We start from the raw sequence: 22557 nt of genomic DNA, 5'->3' as shown, positions 1-22557 counted from the left end.
TAGTGACATAAAGGACTTAATACAGTCCCTAGCACTTATTAAATGCTCAACAAATGGCAGCAATTATTATGATATTGACAATGATATAAAGCAATGATCTCCAAATATCTTTGATTATTCACTTCTATCAGAAAAAAATTTTTGAATAGTGTATCTCCAACATATATATATATCTTTATAAATTATATCTACATACACCAATGTGTTAAAATAGAACTGTCTGAAGGATGCAACACAGTATTTCTATTTATAGACACAATTATAAATAAAAGTTCTATTTTCTTTCCACATCCCAGTGAACTGTGTTGTGACACTCCTAGTGTGTGTGCACCCTATTGGAGACTACTGATCTAAAGGCCCAAAATAAAAGGCTTTTCTCAGAGCATCTAGGTCCAAGTTTAAGATCATATTTCTCCTCCATAACCTCTTACCACCCCTCTCTCTAAATTTATCTTCCACAAAATATAAGTCCTATAGACCATGTGGGAGCTTGCTTTCTGCCTCTCCCGTAAGCCACATTCACTGTACTTGATGACTCAGCTCACGTCCAGCCTATACCCCAACACCTGGCTTAGTAGTCCGTCCTGTCTATTGTTAGTCCCAGATGAATATGTGTGCTATCTTGATCTCTACTTGGTTTATATTTCTACACATCTTATCTCTCCAGCAATAAGACCTGAAGACAGGAACCATGTCTTGGGCTTCTGGTGATCTCTGATGCTGGTGAATATATCTTTAAAATACATACCTGTTGAAACATTGACATGCAACTTACTTTTATTTTTTAAAAATATTACACTGGCTTCCTTGTCTAAAAGTGTGTTCTACCACATAAACTAATCATAAAAATTGAAGTTTCTTGCTACATGTTATTCAAACCTACTTCTTAAAATTAAACTATCTTAGAGGTGAAAAGAACTATCTTATTTTTCAAATGTAAAAACCAAGACTTGGAGATTAAGTGAACTCATTTTTTAAAGACATTTTCCGGGGCGACTGGGTGGCGCAGTCGGTTGAGCGTCCGACTTCAGCCAGGTCACGATCTCGCGGTCCGTGAGTTCGAGCCCCACGTCGGGCTCTGGGCTGATGGCTCAGAGCCTGGAGCCTGTTTCCGATTCTGTGTCTCCCTCTCTCTCTGCCCCTCCCCCGTTCATGCTCTGTCTCTCTCTGTCCCAAAAATAAATAAACGTTGAAAAAAAAATTTAAAAAAAATAAAATAAAAAATAAAGACATTTTCCAAAGGAAATTTTCAGAGTTCAAGATAGTTCTTAGTTCATCAGAATAAAAATATTTGGAGTGGATGGGGAGAGAATTTAGACATTCCTTTTATAGTTTGGTTCAAATGAGATCCTTCAGGACAGGAGAGCTTCTTTCTGTCTTCCTTGTCTCTGCACCTCATTTGTCTACAGCTTTAGGTTTTTTGTTTTTTTTTTTTTTAAGTTGTACAAAAGCACGAGGCTTTTAAAATCTGTCAAAAAAAAAAAAAAGTGGCCCTTGTTACAGAAGGTACCCTGAGAATTGAACATAAGCAGTACTAGGCAGTTAGATGACCTAACTATAAGATGATGACTATCGAATAGAGAAAATCAATTGCCTTTTTTTCCCTGCTCAGAAAGTGCCCTGTAGGGGATAGATAAGTGCAGGCTGTAAATAGTTTATTACTCCGGAGTTCTTCCTAATGGCAGGCAGCACTGAAGCTGACAAGGTAACAAGTAGTCACTCAGCCAAAGGTCACTTTCCGTAGCCCAGCAGCCTTCCCACTTGGAAATGCAATCTGGATCTAATGTTGATTTGAAAGGAGAGGTCATTATACCACCCAGCTCCAGGCATCAACTTTCTAAAGGTTTTTAAATTGTGCTTCTTTTAAAAATGAACTCAAACCTGTGATATTTGTGCTTTATTGCTAGTGAAAAGACCTGATTACCGTGGTCAGCTTAACTGCTTTTATTGAGAAGTGGAAGCCAAGGAGTGGAAAATAAATCTTGTGGCTCTGTGTAGGAAGTCTGAAATAAAATTCATCAGTCCAGTTAGCTTTCAGAAATAAGAGGGATGAGGATGGGGCTCTGGTTTCTTTTGATTACAACTGTCTGTACAAGTGGATTGGGAGACTGTGTGGGGTCTGAAGGCTGCTGCCCTGGAGAAGGTCACTGGGATCCCTGAGCAGAAGGGAAGGACCTCCAGACAACACTGACTCTTGCACAGCAGCAAAAAATTAGTTCTGAGTCACCCTGCACTGGGCAGGAAGACTAGAATATACAGACAAGTAGATTTACATTTAAAGCCTCCCTGCCCCCACTCACTCCTCAAATATGCCTACCCTTGAGGGTAACCTAAGTAATTCTACTGGGAAAGGGAAGTAGAATCTACATTTAAGGATGTACTTTTTATTTCCATTCAGGGACAGCATTCTTTCACCTCTAGCTTTACTGGCATTAGTGGTGCTGCCACAGCCAGTTCAATTTCAGTCATTTGACAATGATTTGGGTTTGGCTGTTTGGGACCAACTAGCTCCAAGTTGAATAATGCTGATTATTACATATGATATGTTTTCTCTAATATGCCCTGTTTAATCTCTTGTACTATCTATATTCACAAATTGTGTAACACCTACTTGAATATATCTCCCATACCTGTGAGTCTTCACAGCTACTCTTTTTTAAAAAAAAATTTTTTTTATGTTTATTATTTATTTTTGGGACACAGAGCGTGACTGGAGGAGGTGCAGAGAGAGAGAGGGAGACACAGAATCCAAAGCAGACTCCAGAATCCAAAGCAGGCAGAGAGAGAGGGAGACACAGAATCCAAAGCAGGCTCCAGGCTCCAAGCTGTCAGCACAGAGCCCGACACCAGGCTTGAGCCCTCGAACTGTGAGATCATGACCTGAGCTGAAGTCAGATGCTTAACCAATTGAGCCACCCAGATGCTCCTTCACAGCTACTCTTTTTTTTTCAATATATGAAGTTTATTGTCAAATTGGTTTCCATACAACACCCAATGCTCATCCCAACAGGTGCCCTCCTCAATACCCATCACCACCCTTCCCTCCCTCCCACCCCCCATTGACCCCTCAGTTTGTTCTCAGTTTTTAAGATTCTCTTATGCTTTGGCTCTCTCCCACTCTAACCTCTTTTTTTTTTTTTCCTTCCCCTCCCCCATGGGTTTCTGTTAAGTTTCTCAGGATCCACATAAGAGTGAAAACATGGTCTCTGTCTTTCTCTGTATGACTTCTTTCACTTAGCATCACACTCTCCAGTTCCATCCACGTTGCTACAAAATGCCATATTTAATTCTTTCTCATTGCCACGTAGTATTCCATTGTGTATATAAACCATAATTTCTTTATCCATTCGTCAGTTGATGGACATTTAGGCTCTTTCCATAATTTGGCTATTGTTGAGAGTGCTTCTATAAACATTGGAGTTCAAGTGCCCCTATGCATCAGTACTCCTGTATCTCTTGGGTAAATTCCTAGCAGTGCTACTACTGGGTCATAGGATAGGTCTCTTTTTAATTTTCTGAGGAAACTCCACACTGTTTTCCAGACACAGCTACTCTTAAAACAGAGGTGGACTGGAGTGCCTGAGTGACTCAATCAGTTAAGTGTCTGGCTCTTGATTTTGGCTTAGGTCATGATTTTGGTTTTGGTCATGAGCCCTGTGTGGGGCTCTGTGCTGACAGCACAGAGCCTGTTTGTGATTCTGTCTCTCTCCCTCTCTCCCTGCCCCTCCTCCACTCTCTCTCTCAAAAATATATAAACTTAAAAAAAATCAGGGTTGGGCTAACTGCTTATTTCATAATTCAGCCCATACTACCTGAGGAAGGAAAATGGCTCAACCTCAAAATACATGCATTTCCATGGTTTACATTCTGAAACTTAACTGGGCAGATTATTCAGCATATCCAATAATTTCTTTTGGAATTTTACTGATTATGTGAATACACTTCAGAGGTAAGTTATATGAACTAGCTTGGATTTGCGTGCTGATCTTGTAATAACTCCATTGGCCAAAATACACCGGTCATAATTATTTCAGGTGGCCAGCCCCTACTTGTCCCTTGCTGCAGTAACACAGCTTTGTCTTGAGGACATCACTATCATCTCCACTCCTCAGAAGTGCACCGTTACAGGCCATTTTGAAGTGCGTCAAGTTGAAATCAGAGCTGCAGTTTCTAGGTCTCCATGAAGAAAATGCATTCCTCAGTTTTAAGCTGACTAAAATGAACACAGAATTGGTTTTGTTTCAAGGAGAGTGAATGTATTCACAGCAACTTATGGATTAATAAAACCATAAGTTTTATTATGGGAAAAATAAATAAATTTCTTTGGGAGTTTTCTTTGGGAGAAACTGCCACAAAAATGACAGCAGCTTTATATGGGTGTTATAAAAAGAGTGATACGCCTCAATAAGAAAATCAGAAAGGCTCTAATAACTGAAGTATCAAATGCATGGAAGGACAACCCTCAAAAGAGTAAATTTAGCCAGTAAGCAAACCTGGAGAAATGTTCACTCCTACCAGTAACCCAATGAATGCAAATTTGAAAAAGAAGATATTGTTTTCATCGCTTAAATCAGCAAAAAAATTAAATTAAATTAAAATAACCAATGCTGCTGAAGTGGCAATCTGTCACTCTGATGCAAGTGACCACATTTTAATTGGCTCATCCCTTTAAAGAACATTTGACAATAAGCAGTGAAAATGTTAAAACTACCTATTTTTGGTTCAATAGTTCCTAAGAAGATAATCTAAAATGAATAAAAGAATCTCATGCATAAAGACATTCATTTCAAAATTATTTATGTTACCAAAAATTTGAAATAACCTCAGTAGTCAAAAATAGGAAAATGTTAAACAAATGGCATATTAGATAGCCATAAATTAATGCTATCACGAATATTTATTCACACCTAAAAAATGTTTATGGCCTTCTGGTCAGTATGACAGTTTTGAGCTTGTGAAATATTTCTCCTCTGCTTCAAATACATTAAAATTTCACTTAAAAGTTAAAAAATTTTTAATATATAAATAATCTCAATTAAAAAGACTTTTAAAGCCTCAATACACAAGCTGAACAGCAAACTAAATACATTCTAAAAAGAAGTAATGAATTGGGAGACAGATCCAGGAATCTCACTGAGAATTCAAAAGCAACATAAAGAGATGGAAAAATATGAAAGAAATAATAAGAGACATGGGGAACAGAAAGATCAGTCCATTATCTAACTGAAGTTTCAGGATACAGAAACTAACCACATCATAATGAAGTTGAGAATATTAAAATCACAAAGAAAATCCTAAAAACTACCAGAGATAAGTCAGATTATCTACAAAAGAACAATAATGGGCTCAGGTAACTCGCCTCTGAAGTGTCTCCACATAATAAAGAAAAAATCCCAAAAATGTTACCAGAAATGCTAAAGCCCTTCACCCATAGTTGGGTTTTTCAACATTGCTTATCTGTATCTATTTCTATTTCTATAGAAATATTATTGTATTTCTATATAATTTTATACCCTGCTGCCTTACTGTATCCTGTCAGTGTTGTTATAGTTTTTTATTTGTTTCTTTGGTGTTTTCTAGGTATAAAATGTATATAATGATGTACATATGATACTGTAATGTTTACAATTATATCACCTAGAAATAACAATGCTTTTATGTCCTTTTTACCAATGCTCATTCATTTGGTTTCTTGGTCTTATCTAAGTGCGTTGACCAGAATTTCTGGAACAATATTAATAGGGACATCCTTGTCTTGCTTGTCACTTTATTGACTACTTCCAGTATACAATCTTCAATTAACATGATGTCACTTGAGGGGAGAGATGAATTCTTCCTTAACATGATAAAACCTATCTATTGATTCCCACTTTACTTATTATTTAATAAAGAATTGATGTTGAGTATTATTAAATATATTTTCAGCATCTATAAAGATGATCACATAAGCTTACATTTTGAGTAATATGATAAATATTATTAGTTTTTTCTGATGTCAAATTATTCTTATACTTCTAGATAAAATGCCATTTGGTCATGATTTATTATCCTTTTAATGTGCTGCTGAGTTTTGTTTATTAATGTTTTATTTAATGTATTACATAGTCATAAGACTGATCTGTCATTTTCTTTTCTGTTGTTGTGGGTTTTTTGCTGTCATATTTGGATTCTGGTATCAATGTTTTCTCATTTTATAAAAAGGATCTGGAAGCTTTAGTCCTTCTTCTATGTTCTGTAACAATTTAGACAGCATTGGAACTCTGACATTTAGGAGCTAAATAAAATGCGCCTGTGAGAACATTTGGACCTAATGATGTTTTGGGGTTGCTTTCTGACAACTTTCCATACTTCTTCTCTGCTAATTCCTGTTTGCATTTTCAAATCTCTTCTAAGATCAGTTTTGCTAGTTTAATTTTTTCTATGAAATTAAACATTTTATGTTTTGATATTAATTGATATCACTGATTAATATCAACATTATATATATTACATATATAAATAAAATCTCAAACTTACAAGACACTTAGAAATATAAAGTGTTTATCTTTTCCATAAACCCTTTGAGTGTAACCTGTTGGCATGATACATCATTATCCCAAATATTAGTGTCATTTTCCTACAAACAAGGGAAGTCCCCATTCTAACCAAAATGCAAGCATCAAATTCAGGAAACTAACACTGATATATTACCACCATCTTATCATCAAACTTCATATAGGTTTCACCCATTGTACCCAAAATGTCCTTTACAGCCAAATGATATAGCCCAGAATCATGTGTTCCATTTAGTTATCACATCCCTTTGGTGTGGAAAGAGACTCATTCTTTCAGTGACTTTCATGATCTTGTTGCTTTAAAACATTACAGACCAGTTATTTTGTAAAATGCCCCTCAATTTAGGTTTGTCTAATGTTTCCTTATGATTAAATTAGGATTAAGTGCCTTTGGTAGGAATAGCACAGAAGTGATGAGGAAAAAATATTGATTTTGGGATCAAATTTATCACTTTTTTATTGTCTCTAGATTTTGAATAATTAGAAAGCTTTCCCCATACTAACATTAAAGATGTATTCACCCATGTTTTCTTTGTACTTAAATTGTTAGAATATTACACTTAGATCTCTGATGAACTTGAAGTTTATTCTTGGGTATATTGTGATATTTCATTTTATCTTTTCCCAGATGGCTACCCAAGTCCATCTTTGACCCAGTGATTTGAGATATACTTTACCATATACTGGATTTGTGTAGGAACTTGGATCTCTGTCTGGGCTTTCTATTCTGTTCTACTTCTCTGTCTATTCATATACCAGTATGACAATTGCTTTAATTATAGGAACTTTGTATTATGTTTTAATGCTTGGTAAGAGTGGTCCTTCCTCATTTAGTGTTTTTTTTTTTTTTTTTTTGGTTGTTTGTTTTGTTTTTTGGTCCTGGCAACTCTTATATGTTGGTTTTCCACAGAAACTTTAGGATCAACTTTCCTACCCCTATATTAAAGACTGGTGGTGTTTTTATTGGAGTTGCATCATATTAATAAATTCATGTAGTGAGACTGTCTTAAGTTTTCCTATTCAAGAATAGAGGATATACTTTGCATTTCTTCAAGTCCATGTTTGTGTCTTTCAGAAGTGTTTTAAAGTTTACTTCACATAGGTTTTGAACATTTCTTTATTTTTGGTTCGTTTTGTTTAGAGAGAAAGAGAGAGCATGAGCCAGGAAGAGGGGCAGAGAGACAGAGAGAGAGAGAGAGAGAGAGAGAGCGTGAGAATCTTAAGCAGGCTCCATGCTTAAGAGCCCAATGTGGGGCCTGATCCCACAACCCTGGAATCATGACCTGAGATGAAATCAAGAGTCAGATGTTCAACTGACTGAGCACCACCCAGGTGCCCCAAGATTTTAGATACTTCTAAACTTTATTCTTAAATATCTGCTGCTATTATAAAGGGGTTGTTCTCTATTATTATGAAGACCTCTTTATTTTGAAACAAGACAAAACTGCTTCACCTTTACAGTTTCCTTTCCTTCTTCTCCTACCTAATATAAATTGCGTACTCCATAAGTCATCCCTCCTAGGCACAGGGACATCACATCCGGTCTATGTAGGTGGTGCACTAGCTGTCTCCAGAGCATAGCAGGCAGCTGTAATCTATGGCCATATGCCAAGGCCTTGCCAAGAAGCCAACAATATCACCTATGATATCCATATAGAAAAGATATAGTAAGGTCTGTAGAATATGACTTGTCACAGAATTACATCTGACAATGTCTAAAACATTAGTCACTTTTGTTCTCTGAAAAGCTCATCTAAACAGTTATAATTAATTATTTCATTATATGTCCATCTACCTTTGATCTGAATCCCTCTTTGAGAGGCATAATGCTTTAGTTATTTATGAATTAACAGTACGTGGCACATAACACTAGTTACTCAATAAATGTTTACAGACCCAATAAATGAATGAGTAAATTATGTCTATCATAAACACACCTTACCCTCTTTAAGACATAGATGTTGCCTCTTCCCATGGTTTTATTTTCTCTCCCATGCAAATTTAAAATTGGGAACTTTTTTCCTCAGAGTAACAGGAGAATATAGCATTTTATCCTACTACATTATAAAATGTGATTATTTCTCCCGAAAGTAGGTCTCAGAGTGTGTTAGGTCCTCCCAGTGCTTCTCCTCAGTAGTCATCTGAGTGTATCAGAGCCACTTGATCCCTTACAAGCACTTCACATGTTTTCAGACATCATGGTTTGTAGATTTGCTGTCACTATCAAAACTCCTCAAGCTAGGCAAGAAGGATTCCTCTCTAGGTATAAAGGCCAAGGACATTAAGCAAGAGTCCTTACTGAGGACTGAAACCCACTGAACTGAGCACAACCAAATCTCTCACTTTAGTTTTGACCACATCTAAAATCTGAAATTGAACTCACAGAGATTTTTTAAAGCTTCAGAGGAATACACTGCTTTCTGACATTTTCCTGGTTTTCTTCTCCAGGCAAGGTTGTTCTATCTCAATCTAAAAGCCATTCGATTTGGTAAATCTCTTCACAAATAGAAAAAAAAAAAAAAAATCCCATACCTTTTATAAGCACATAGCAGTTTTCTTCCAAGAATCTTCAAGTAGTAAGCAAACAAAAGCAATATTAGAAATGATGATAAGAGGAAGTAGATGTTACCACTGAATTGCTTCTCCAGTTGAGAAAGTATTACATGAGAAGCTAAAGCAAAAAATATCAAAGACAAAGGAAACAACTTCAGAATCTGATCAAAGTCTCTCAAGTATGTGCCATCAATCTTTCAGAATCAATATCCTAATGGTCATTTGTCTAGATGGGCTTCAGTTTTCAAAGTGTAGGAGTGGGAAACATGGGGGTGGGGAGGGATTGATTGTGTTATGACTAAGGCCAGCTTGCTGAGGAGGGGCCAAGCAGTGGTAGATCTTCAACTCTTCTGATTAGTTGGGGAAAGCCAGTGCTTCTCATGAAGCATGAGGAAGGGACATTACCACAATAACCCTTGAGACAGAAAGAAGAGGAGAGCATTCCACTTTGTGCTATGAGAAAATGCACTTGAAATGGCAAGATAGGACACACCTACAAAAAACAGTAGAAGATATGCCACTAGCGGCTAGATCCAGAATGAGGGCAACTAAACAGCAGCCTCTTTGTCATTCTTGTCCCTGAAAACATATTGTTATCTCCTGTCTTCTATCAAAAGGGTTTTTAAGAAATGTCAATTGAAAGATTTGGTAGGAATGAATCTTCATCCTTATAATTTGGGAGAGAATATTATATTTTAGATTTCCTAAATCAATATTATCTTTGTTCATATTTTTTTAATGTTTATTTATTTGAGAGACAGAGTGCATACACAGAGAGAGAGGGAGAGAGAGAATCCCAAGCAGGCTCTGTGCTTCAGCACACAGCCCAAGGCAGGGCTCAATCCCACAAACCTGGGAGATCATCACCTGAGCCAAAATCAAGAGTTGGATGCTTTACCGGCTGAGCCAACCAGGCAGTTATTATTAAATACAATTAAATCACTGAAATTATCTCCAAATATTAGGGTGTAGGTTTCCTATTATTTCAGAAAGCAAAAAAGCAAAAAACGGTAGACAAGTTAACAGGTGATCTGAGCAGAAACATGCATTTGGGTATATAATTAATTCTACAACCACTATTGGATCTAAATATACCTTCTTAGTTCAAAAATGCATAAAGCAAGGTTAAAAAAAAACATTTTCTGCAATCTGTGTTAAATCTTCCCATGTTTCAAAATGTAGAACCTAAAACTTTTCTTCAGATCCAGGCCACGTGTCTTTTTGAGAGATACGTGGGACTCATTTTATTGGGACTCATTTTACTCTGACGGAGGTTTACACAGTCTGTGATCACTAGAGGCTTAAAGGCATTTAAACTTATTATTTTCTAATTGCCTGAGAATCTAATTAAGTCTTGATCATATGATTAAAGGTTATCATCACCTCAATACTAAAATCAGGATTTTGAATGTTATAGTTCTATTCATATGTCTTAGTTAACTGAAAAATAATTCCATCCAGTTGTCTTCTAAATTATTGCAGCCATTCTTTTGACTTTCCCTATAGCAACAGAACTCAGGATATCACAGGGAGAATGGCCATTTTCTCTGCTTTGATTATTTTTAGGAGTGCAAAACAATAAGTAACTGAGTCTACTTTAACATACATAAAAGTACCACGAGTTTTCAAATAAACTTTATAAGGGATCCATACCTACTTCTCCCTAACTTGAAAACAAGCAGAAAACAAACAAGAAAACCAAAAAAAATCTGGATTTAAAAGCCCTGTGGCAACTGGGAATCAGCAAAAATTGAACAGATTATCTATGGCTAAATTCATATTATGATTATTATGGTCAACAACTCACATTAAATTGTTTTTATTTACCATTATATAGCTCATATTCTTAGCTGTAGGGAAACAGCCAAACCACCTTTGCCAACTTTAGAGACTTGTGACTTAGGTTCAGTTTCACTGTATGGTATAGCCAGAGCTCCTATGATCAACAGCAATAACAAGAATGTTCTCTTGTAATAAATATTAGCAAAGGGTGTGTATATTTCTGCTCTTCAGATGACTGTGTCAATTTAATCTAATTTTAGTTCAAAGAGTCATTCATCTCTGGTTCTGCATCAGAGAAAAAATTACTTTATTTGATTAACTGTGAGGACTGGGAAGAAGTCTTCCATATATCTTAATATTCAATTCTAATGCATTCATTAGGAAGAAACAATTCCATAACCTCAAGTAAATCGTCTCAAATTGGAATGGTCAAAACAAAAATGCTAATAACCAAATAGAATTTAGTGTGTTACATAAGCATGTGCAATCATCTAAATTAAAACTAATCACTTTGTATCAGAAGCAGTAATAAAAGCCAAGTTCTGCCTCATTGTTCTCCAGCGAAGCATGAATAATTCATGACTCAGGTAAGCTTCCCACCTCTTCTGTGTCTTCCACAAGATTATACCAGTTTTATTATTCAGACTGTGTCTCTTTAGAGCACTTTAGCCATGTCAGAATTGAAATGATACTAGGCATCACACCTTCTGATGTTACTATTTGTAGATCTGTTCTTAGGCCTTGATCCAAAGCCGAGTTTGACCAGGTCTTCCTGGACAAAGCAAAATCCCAGAATTTAGCCTTGCTTCAGGACTTCCCACTCTCCCTGAACCTGCCCTGATTCCTCTCCATAGTCTCCAACACTCTCCCTGAATTAAAAATCTTTTCTGGTATCCGGTCCCACCGTGTCTTTCCAGGAAGCTGCTTATAGTGGAAAATTTAAATTATCCTGTTTTATAGCCAAAAACTCTTAATAGCACTTTTTACTTCGCAATAAATGCACCCACCAATAGTGTCACCACTTTTGCACATCACATTTATGCATTCAGCAAACATTTACTGAGTTCCTACTGTGGGTGATATGCTAAAGTCAGAAAAAGAGGCAAGCTCTGCCTCCATGGGGGAACAAATATGGTGGACCAAATGTTAAAACAGCAGTGCTAAGAGGTACTAACTCACATGAACAGGAGACATAGAGAAGGATTCCCAGAGAAAGACTCTTCCACCTATTCTTAAAGGATGAGCAGGAGTACCTAGGTGGTTGCAGAGGAGGGAGGAGGGAGAATAAGGGAAAGAACTCCAGCAGGAAGGGATGTACACCCACAAAGGTGGAAAGTTGAGGACAAGAAACAGATTCCAGGGGGTTCCAATGTCAGTTCCAAAGTCAGGTCCCAAAGTCAGTCTGGATGAACAAAGCTGGCTCAGGGCAGAGCAGCAAAAACTGGGAGGCAGTGAGCTGACTGGAGAACGCAGGCCACTTCGAAGTCACCAGCCTACAGTGGCCATGTGGGATTGCAGGCCGAGAGAGGCCAGAGGCAGCCAGGAATCTGGATGTTTATGTAATATCTTAAACTTTTTCACTGTCTGCAACTTTTTTTTAAATACCACTCAGTAGGTGAAATCAAACATATTATGTATTTTGTGGTAGGCTGAATAATGGCCCCTAAAATATTCAGATGCTAATCCCTGGAACCTTAAATATGTTACCTTATGTGGCAAGAGGGACTCTGCAGATGTGATTAAATTAAGGACCCTGAGATGTGGAGATCATCCTGGATTCTTTGAGCGGACCCTAAATGTAGTATCAAGTGTCCTTAGAACAGGGGGAAGTGGGGAGATTTGGATTACAGATGAGAAGTAGGAGAGGAGATGACGGAAGCGTGAAGCAGGAGTGATGTGAGGAAGGGGTCAGGAGCCAAAGAATGCAGGCAGTCTCAGATGCTAGAAAAGGCAAGAAAATGGATTCTCTCCCAAAGCCTCCAGAAGGAACCAACCTTGTAACACCTTAAATTTAGCCCAGTGAAACTGATCTCAAATGTGTGGACTCTAGAACTAGAAAATAATTAATCTGTGTTATTTTAAGCCACCAAGTTCATAGCAGTTTGCTACAACAGCCACAGGAAAATAATAGATCTTCCAACCTGATTCAGCTCTTTGAGTTGTCAGTGGCATGTGTGTTTGTATGCCCAGCTTGACATTAGACTATAGAGGTGGCCTGGTCCAAGCTCTTGGTATTCTACCTGCTACCCCATTTGGAAACATTTGTTTATGTGTCATTCTACCCTATTAGATACTGTGAATTCACCAGAGACAGGGACTGCCTCTCACTCTCTCTGTGTTTCCATTGCCTAGCAGAGCGCTTGGCACATATTCTTTGCTTTCAAATAAATAAAAGGCAAGGTAGAAAGGGAGGCTGGAGCCAAATCACCAAGGTCTTATTTTTACCATGCCAAGAAATTTGAATTTTATATTGAAGGAGATGGGGAGCAAATAAAATATTTTAAGCATAGGAAGGACATGATCGTTTTGCTTCTTAGAAACTGACAATACCTTAAGGACAATTTAGAAAAGCACAACTGAAAACAGGAGATTGGTTAGAAAGCTGTTGCAGTAACACAGGAATCCTGTAAAGCAAGACTAAGTTAGTAGCAGTAGGGATATAAAGAAAATTGATCATATATTGGGGTTTAAATTGATGGGACTTAAAGACTGGTTCAGGGCCGCCTGGCTGACTTAGTCAATAGAGCATGTGACCCCTGATCTCAGGGTCATGAGTTCAAGTCCCACACTGGCCACAGAGCTTACTTAAAAATTTTTTTGTTAATAAAAAATAAAGACTGGTTCAATATTGTAAGACAGAAAAGGAGAAGTCTTAATTGACTCTCAGGTTTGTGGTGGCAAAAGTAAGGTGGAAAAGGAGAAGTATAGGAAAGAAAATGAAATCAGCTTTGACAGGTTGAGATTATAGTGCCCATGGGACATCAAAATGGAACTATTCAGTTGATTTTATTTTCCTGAGTTTACAAGGGCAGTTTGAGGTAGAGATAGAGATTCTATCTATCAACAATAGTTGAAGCTATGAGTTGTGATGACATGACTTACAGGATGTGCATACATCAAGAGAAAAAGAGAGGAGGATAGAAGAGAAAGGAGAAGGGGTGAAGCTCAAGACTAGTGGCATTTAAGAGAAAAATACAGAAGAGTATCTCTTAAAGTAAATAAAGGACAAATAATCAGAGAAAGGAAGAAAAGTCCAAAGAAAGACAAGTTACTGAAACCAAAGGTATGAAAAGACCAAAAACAGCGATGTGGTTATCAGGATCAAACACAGAGAATAACTGAGATTTTAAGACTGAAATTTGTTTAAGAAATTTAGCAACTACAAGAATATAAATTTCCTTAGCAAAAGAAATTTCAGTGGTATGGCAAGATGAGGGCATCAGGCAGAATCAGACTGCAGTGGACCAACTAGTAAATGAAAAGGCAGGAGTATGAATACAGTGAGCAGAGATGGCAAGATCAGCTCTAGATACACATTGCAATTAAATTGGTAGGTTTCTTGGGGAAAACTGAAGAGGTTTCTGCCTTATTAATTCTATTTTGTCTGTAAAGTGGGAGTCAAGATCCTTTCTTGAGAGCAATGATGAGTTAGAAGATATGAAGGGAGGGGCGCCTGGGTGGCTCAGTCGGTTAAGCGTCCGACTTCAGCTCAGGTCACGATCTCGCGGTCCGTGAGTTCCAGCCCTGCGTCGGGCTCTGGGCTGATGGCTCAGAGCCTGGAGCCTGCTTCCGATTCTGTGTCTCCCTCTCTCTCTGCCCCTCCCCTATTCATGCTCTGTCTCTCTCTGTCTCAAAAATAAATGTTAAAAAAAAAAAAAAGAAGATATGAAGGGAGTAATGAAGGCTTGAAATAGTCACCAAAATGATGGTGAAAGAGCTGAATAAATTCCAGGCAGCAAGGAAGATTAGCATACACTGGAGACCATCAATCCATGAAGGTTCCATACCAAACCAGTTGTGTGGTTCTTCTCCATGGCTGGTACAGTGAAAACAAGGACCAAAGAGTTAAGAGTATCTGTAGATCATGGATCTCTGCCAGAAGGAAGAAGTGGACCTAGGACCAAGCTGATGGCCTGAGAAACAATGAAGGGATTAAGAGACAGGATATTAGGGGATAAGGCAGTAAGAGAACCAAAATGATAGGATGTCCTAGTCATATAAGAACACTTAGGGGTCTAATGTTTAAGTGGGGTCCAATCTAGTTCAAGGATCAGCCATGGAGCAGGTGACTAAGTGGGAGGTGGCAAAAGTTCTTAGAGCCACAGAGGGTAGGAATCCTAAGGCAAACATAATGCTAATAGAATAGATAGATACTGATGTCACACAGAATGACTTCAGGTAAGGAATAATGCAACCATTTGATGAAGTAATATAAAGCCCCACTCTGCCTCAGGTACTGCATTAAGTTATGGGTCAGACCCTACATGAACTAAAAGAGTGTACAATATTGTTCAGAGTAAAAGTGGTAAATAAATATATCCCATTTAATATGTGATAAATAGTAATTGATATGGAATACCCACCTAACTGTAGTGGGCATACAAAGGAGAAGGTGTAGTCAACAACTTGGCAAGTTCAGAGAAGACTTCACCAAGAATGTAATACTTGCCAGAGTTACTAGAAAAAGTTACATTAGGAAGTAAATAGCTGACAATGATAAAGAGGAGTAAAGGGCAGCCAGTCCTAATGACATGCAAGTGAAGAGCTACAGGCACCAAAAGTTTGCAACACAGAAATGACATCTCCCCTCCATATCTCTGGCTGCCCTAAGTGCCACCTAAACTATTCAGCACACCACTGCCATACCTACTGGCCTCAAATACTACTTTCAAGACTTCGGTTTCCTTCTTACATCTTTCCCTTTCTTTCCAGTTCCTTCACCAGTTCCTTTTTAAAGTGAACAGTCTCAATTCTTATATCACAGAGAAACAAATGTGAAAAACATTTGTTTTACTTGCCCAACATCCCCATCCCGACAGTATTTCCCACCACTTACCTATCAAGTACTTCTGCAATGTGTCACCTGCTTCCTGCCTTTCTCATTCATGAACGCTCATGCTCATCCCATGTTCTCCACGTGTGTTCCCTGTCTGTAATATTTCTCCCAGTTTTCCCATCTAAATTAGTTCATTTCTCCTGGCCTAGGTGAAGTTCCATGACTCCCATGATGCCTTTCCTTGACCATCTCTGAATTAGTTTACTATGTATTATAGCCTTTAGAACTGTGCTGTCTCCTCATATTCTCTAACAGTTCACATGTGCTAGACCTATCTTTAAATAAGGTTCCTGAGGACAGAGACCTTGCTTTATACCCCTAGTGGTTTGTAGAGTGTTGAACACACATCAGTACCAAACTAATATGGTAGTAAGTACCTGAGTCAGATCTCATTTTTTAATTCAAGATTTGTTCCTCATACTGAATTCTTTTTATTTGTGAAATGAAGAACCTGTACCCTAATCACTCAGATCCCTTTCACCTGCTGCAATCTGAGTCTAACAAATGCTAATTATTTTATTTGATCAGAAGCTGTGATAGTACACATCAAGAATATCACATGGGCGCTTGGGTAGCTCAGACAGTTAAACGTCTGACTTTGGCTTAGGTCATGATCTCATGGTTCATGAGTTCAAAGCCCCATGTTGGGCTCTGTGCTGACAGCTCAGAGCCTGGAGCCTGCTTCAGATTCTGTGTCTCCCTCTCTCTCTGCCCCTTCCCTGCTCATGCTCCATCTCTCTGTCTCTCAAAAATGAATGTTAAAAAAATTTTTTTAAAAAGAATATCACATTGCTTTGATTCTAAGATTCTATCACATAGCATGCACCATATTTAAAAGGAAAGTAAATATATTTCAATGTACACTTTAATTCTAAGAGTCAAGTTTAATAAATAATTATTAAATTCATTCAGCAAATATTTATTGAGTACCCATTACATGTCAGGCATAATTCTAGGCTCTATAGGACCTTGTAGTATATAAAGCAGACAAGGTCTTTGCTCTCTTGGAGCTTATATTCTAGTAGAAACAGACACTAAATAAACATATAATATCAGGTATGCTATGTCACTTACATGTCACTCAGTGCTATGGAGAAAAATAAAGCCTAGAAAAAGGATACAGAGACATGGGGTTTGTTATAGATGAGGTAGTCATCTTAATTTTAACATCACACAGTAAAGATATGGGTATTCTTGTAGACATGGACACAGGTATGTATAGCTATAAACAGATACAGCTATGGATACATAGATAAGTACAGATGTCAATGTTCTAGACACAGCACTATGTGCCATGTAATGAGCTTAAGTGTATCATGCTCACAAGCTTATTTAATCTTTCCAACAATCCTTTGAAATGTACTCTCCCATTTTACAAATGAAAAAAAAAAAAAAAAACACCTCATATTCAGAGAGTAACATGTCCAAAGTCACTCAGAAAGTGTCAGTACTGGAAACCATACTGAATTTGCAACATACTGATTTTCTTACACAAAAATATTTTAAATTAGAATGGGAAGAAAAACCATCATGTACTCTGATTGCCAGGCAAAGAAATGTATTTTCGTTTTAGGGACACCTGGGTGGCTCAGTTGGTTTAGTGTCTCACTCTTGATTTCGGCTCAGGTCATGATCTCACAGTTCATGAGTTCAGGCCCCCATTGGGGTCTGCGTTAGGAGGGCGGAGCCTGCTTGAGATCCTCTTTCTCCCTTCTCTCTGCCCCTCCCCAGTTCATGCTCTCTTTCACTCTCTCTCAGAATAAATAAACTTTAAATAATGTATTTTTGTTTTAAATATGTCTTTGGCTTTGTTGGTTAATCATCTGACTTCGGCTCAGGTCATGATCTCACAGTTCGTGTGTTTGAGCCCCACATTAGGGGCTCTACCATCAGTGCAGAGCCCACTTCAGATCTTCTGTCTCCTCTTTCTCTGCTCCTCCCCTGCTTGCACACTCTCTCTCTCTCACAAGTAAATAAAATTTTTTTAAATACATAAATATGCCTTGAAAGGTCAGAGGTCTTTTGTATATTTAAGAATTGTGATGGATTATATCACCATAAAAGCCAATAACATAGCTGAAAATGAAGAAAACTCCAAGTTACATGGTTATACAAAAAACAAAGTTGTAAAAATGTAATATATCATGCTGCCATTTATACATAAAAGTGGACCATTTTCCTTATTTGTGTATATATGCACAATATATCTCCCAAGATTAAAAAAAAAAAATGTTGGTAACAGTGGTTACCCTAGACATGAGTAAGGAGACTTCCTTTTTACTAGTATATAACTCTTAAAATTTTTTCATGTGCATGTGTTGCTTATTTACAAATAAAGCTTTAAATTTTTAAATGGGATAATTGATGTCAATAGGACACCCAAAATTGCAGATAGAATAATCTTGTACAAAGAGATCTTTTCTTAACAAAACATAAACATTTTCCACAAGAGAGCTTTCATTAATGTGTAGCCACAATGAAAATTGATGTTATGATAAGCTTGGCCTACTGTATGATTGTTGAACCACATTCCTCTATAAGCAAAGAATAAATGAACAATTGGAAAATAGCCAGAAAGTAGAAAGTGACAACATAAACAATCTTAGCACTGTAAAGTTTTTTTTTCCATCAGACATCTAAAGAGTGATAAGAGCTCAAAACGTACTTGTAAGTATTCGAGAATAAAAATTTAGATTATTTTTCAAACCTTTCCTCCTATATAACATTTTCCCTTGCAACTTCCAAATATCCACCAAGATTACAAAGGAACAAGTCTTTCACAAGAAAGTCGTGGGAAATAAAAATGAGAATATCAGGGTTCTCTTTGTATAAAATTACAAGAATGCCAAATGCCAGCATTATCTGGTTACTTAATGTATTTTAAATGTAAAATAAGTTTACACTAATCCTTTGACCTTTTGAGTCATGAAATGTAAGTTTTTAGCTATAACGGGTATAGCGAAACGTTTTACCTAATTCAAATTCATGCCTCTGCATTGAAAAAGGAGGCGGAGTCCAGGGTACCTCAGTATAATCTATTGGGAATTTAGACCTGTAATTAGCTACCTTTGGTATCATCACTTGCTGTTCAATATCACTGCAACTGAGAAAGCATTTATCTGGCAATAAAAAGCTTTTTATATGTTATATGTGTCAGCTTTGTGTAGTTAGTCAGATCTGTAATTAACTCTCCTTTATAAGCTTTGTAGAAGAATGTAGGAGTACAGGTAGTGAAATCGTGGCAGTTGATGCCCTGTGTCATTTTGTGGACTAGTTATGGTGCCAAAAAAAGAAAGGGGTCAAGTCAACACCCATTGGAACACAGCATCACAGAGATCTTTAATTTCTAGGATTATTTAGAAATAGATAATGATGGTATGACATACATTGACCCTGAATCTCTAGAATTGTGGGCACTTTGCTTCAAAATTTTATTCGCAGTGGTGAGGTTGCCACTCAAGTTTTCTTCCTTCCTGACAGGGCAGGTGGATCACTGAGATGGCTGCCTACACTGAAAAAACAGTGTACATGTTTAAAGCAGAAATTTCATCAGCATAAAACTAACTGGGCAGAAATGAGGCTCTTTTGACCTTACCATCATTAGCATCTTGTAACCAAACAACTCAGATACCTTTGAATCCTTTGCTGGGTCCCATGAATTATTAAGTGGAGAGTCTGATGGCTTGCCCAATTAATGATATACATTTTATTTCCAGGAAGGATTTATTCATCTCTAATAAGTGTTTACCATGTTGTGAGATTAAAAAAATAATAAAACACTTGAAATTTGGGTCAAGAAAACCTACAGGATTTATGTGACTCATTAATAAGTAGAGTAAAATAACCTTCATCTTGAATGTAAAAAAATAAGTACAGCAAATTTTCCATTAGAGTCGTTTCAAAATGGAGAAGAAACATAATGGAAAAGATTCCCTTTGACAAAATATAAACATTGAGATGGGAATAACAATTACAAAAATTACCTATATAACTAGACATATAAAGGGTCCATGACAAGAGAGTGTATCAGTCATATATGTGAACCATATACTGGAGACAAGAAATCCTCTCATCTGAAATAAGTGCCAGAAACCATCCAATGTCTACAAGTGGACCTGGTGTCTCACCTTCTGTGCATGCAACCAGATTTTTCGAACCCATTTCCTTTAAAGCCTTGCACACATATACATGAGTGATTAAGTAATCATTTTTTCCCATCCATTCTGATGTAGCAAGACAACATTCAGACTCCTTTACACAAAGAAGGCTTATGTCAGGAGAAGTAAAGATATATACAAAGAAGGGCAAACAATTTTGCTCAAATCACTAGCCTTCCTGTGTTGCTCCATCATCCCTGACTGAATAGATGTACCAGACATAAGACAAGATAATGGGAAGAATATAAAAGAGATATTAATATTCTTTCCTTCTGAAGAATCTTCCTACTGAAGAAGGAACATACATTTGTTCAGAGCAGATAAGAGCATACTCAAAGACAGTATTTGATCAGCTTCCCAATGGGAAAAACTATGTAGTTACAGGCAATTAAAAGGATGAGAAGGTAGGAAAAGTTGCCTTAACTCAAAGCTACAGTTTAAATATTACGTATAGGTAAAAGCAAGCAAGGGATATCCAGGAAACAATGAAGCCGTGTCACAGATAGGTAGAGAAGGGAAAGGGGTCAATTTAGAAGAATAAGACATACAAAATAGAGACTCTAGATATGTTCCTTTTGACATTAAATACTCTCTTGACATTAAATACTTGAAAGGTTTGAGCAAGGTAATAACCAAGTGAAAATAACTTATGTACAAGTATAGAGCTTAGCTATATAAAAAGTCCCTAAATTTTTTTTTAATTTATTTATTCTTTTTAAGTAGGCTCCAGGCTCAATGTGGGGCTCCAATTCAAGATTCTGAGATCAAGAGTCGCATGGTCCTCCAAATGAGCTAGCCTGATATCCCTGAAATTTTTAATTTGTTAAAAAAGCATATTACTTAACCAAAAGTTACATCCTCATCTGGACATGGCTGAGAACATTCGAAGTAAGTAACAGGAGCCTTTAAATATCCAGGGGGTACAAATCACAAACCAATACACTAAGGTTACCCCATTCACCATTGGAAAACTGACTTTCACTCAGAGCTTGTTTACTCTTATTTTAGAAAAGATCTAACTCCCCTCCCCATTGCAGATTAGAAGCAAGAAATTAAAAGGGGTAGCTTCTAGATTCGGGCGTTCTCACAGCTGTAATAATTGACGGTTGGCAGTGAGACAATGAAGGAAGCAGAAAAAGTATTAAAAATAGTTATTAATTGAGAGATGTGGGTATTTACTTGAAACTGAGGTCAATTACCTCAGTAAAACAAAAATCTTCATTAAATCATTTGAATGCTTTATTTTCATTCTCTAATAATTTTGTTCCTGTAACAGCATGAAGCAATTCAAGCCAACCAATAATGATCTAAAAATGTACCAAAAAGCCAACCTTTCTCTGACTTTCTGACCAATTTTAAATGTTACATCCTTTTATTTAGTTTCCCATTATATGGGAAACTAGTGCACTCACACTAGACATTTACAATATTTGCTCAAAGAGAGCTGAAAGAAGGCTACTGTCCAACTGCAATATCTTCCTTGTAATGCTGTAATCACGTTTTTGCAAGGAAATAACAAATTTTTAAATAACAGTGTTTAAAGGCATACATGGTCTAAGAAAATGTCTCTTTTTTTACCAGGCAGAGTTCTTGCCAACACAGCTCTCTTCTCATTGATTTCATATCATACAAACTGGTGTAAGTGAACATATAAAAATGGAAATTGTTTCAAGGCTGAATGCAACCCTGATAAAGCAGTCATACTTTGTTGCATTTCTTTAGTAACCATTAACCCACAAGAAACTGAAAACATGCTAAAGTGTAGCCCAGGGTCTCTCTTTGTACCTTGGGCTGCCACACTCCTGTCCAAACGTGTCAGGAAACACAGATGAGGATGGAATCATCGTGTACAAATCCAGAGTTCCTTTCTGGCACCACATGTTGCAATGCCTAAAAACAAGGGGGGAATAATAATCATAGCAATGTATTTTGACTACTTATTATGCCCAGGTACTGTTCTAAGCTTGTTCCTTAAATTAACCCATTTACTTTTTTTTTTAAAAGCACTATTAGACAGGATTATTAGATCTAAGTACAAGGCAAATGTGGCTGACGGATTAAGTAACTTGACCATGATCACAAAGCTGGAAAGCAGAGCCTAAATTCCAAAGCATGTCTATCACATGGAAACTCTTAGGTACCTCAACTGAAATTTCCTCTTCTACTGATTAATTACTATACCTTTCAACCAAACACTAAGATTTGTTTTATGATTATAGAGTTGACAAGATGATACAGCACCAATATTTCCCTAACTATTGCTATCTGTCACTCCAGTTTTACAAATAGGGAAAAGGACAGCAAAGCAGAATTCTAAAACACAACACGAGCAACCTAGAGTACACTTTTTGCTCTACAGGAAAATGTCAACAACTCACTTTGTGGCCCCCTCCTCAATATTAACAGAAGTCTTCACTGTAACTGTTTGCATCCTTGTTAAGGCAAATATAGGCAT

General features: G+C 37.1%; 1 long non-coding RNA gene across 1 annotated transcript in view; it reads right to left on the bottom strand.

Annotated features, from left to right (window-relative positions):
• LOC123609422 overlaps positions 1-21992 on the bottom strand; it is a 68003-nt gene extending 46011 nt beyond the window's left edge. The window contains exon 1 of the long non-coding RNA XR_006717777.1: positions 21888-21992. This is a non-coding gene — a long non-coding RNA (uncharacterized LOC123609422). The remainder of the gene's footprint in view (positions 1-21887) is intronic.
• Between the last annotated feature and the right edge of the window lie 565 nt (positions 21993-22557).

The sequence above is a fragment of the Leopardus geoffroyi genome, chromosome A1 (genome assembly GCF_018350155.1).
Source record: "Leopardus geoffroyi isolate Oge1 chromosome A1, O.geoffroyi_Oge1_pat1.0, whole genome shotgun sequence".
Lineage (NCBI taxonomy): Eukaryota > Metazoa > Chordata > Mammalia > Carnivora > Felidae > Leopardus > Leopardus geoffroyi.
The sequence above is the reverse complement of the archived record's forward strand: the minus strand, read 5'-3'. Positions and strand labels throughout refer to the sequence as shown.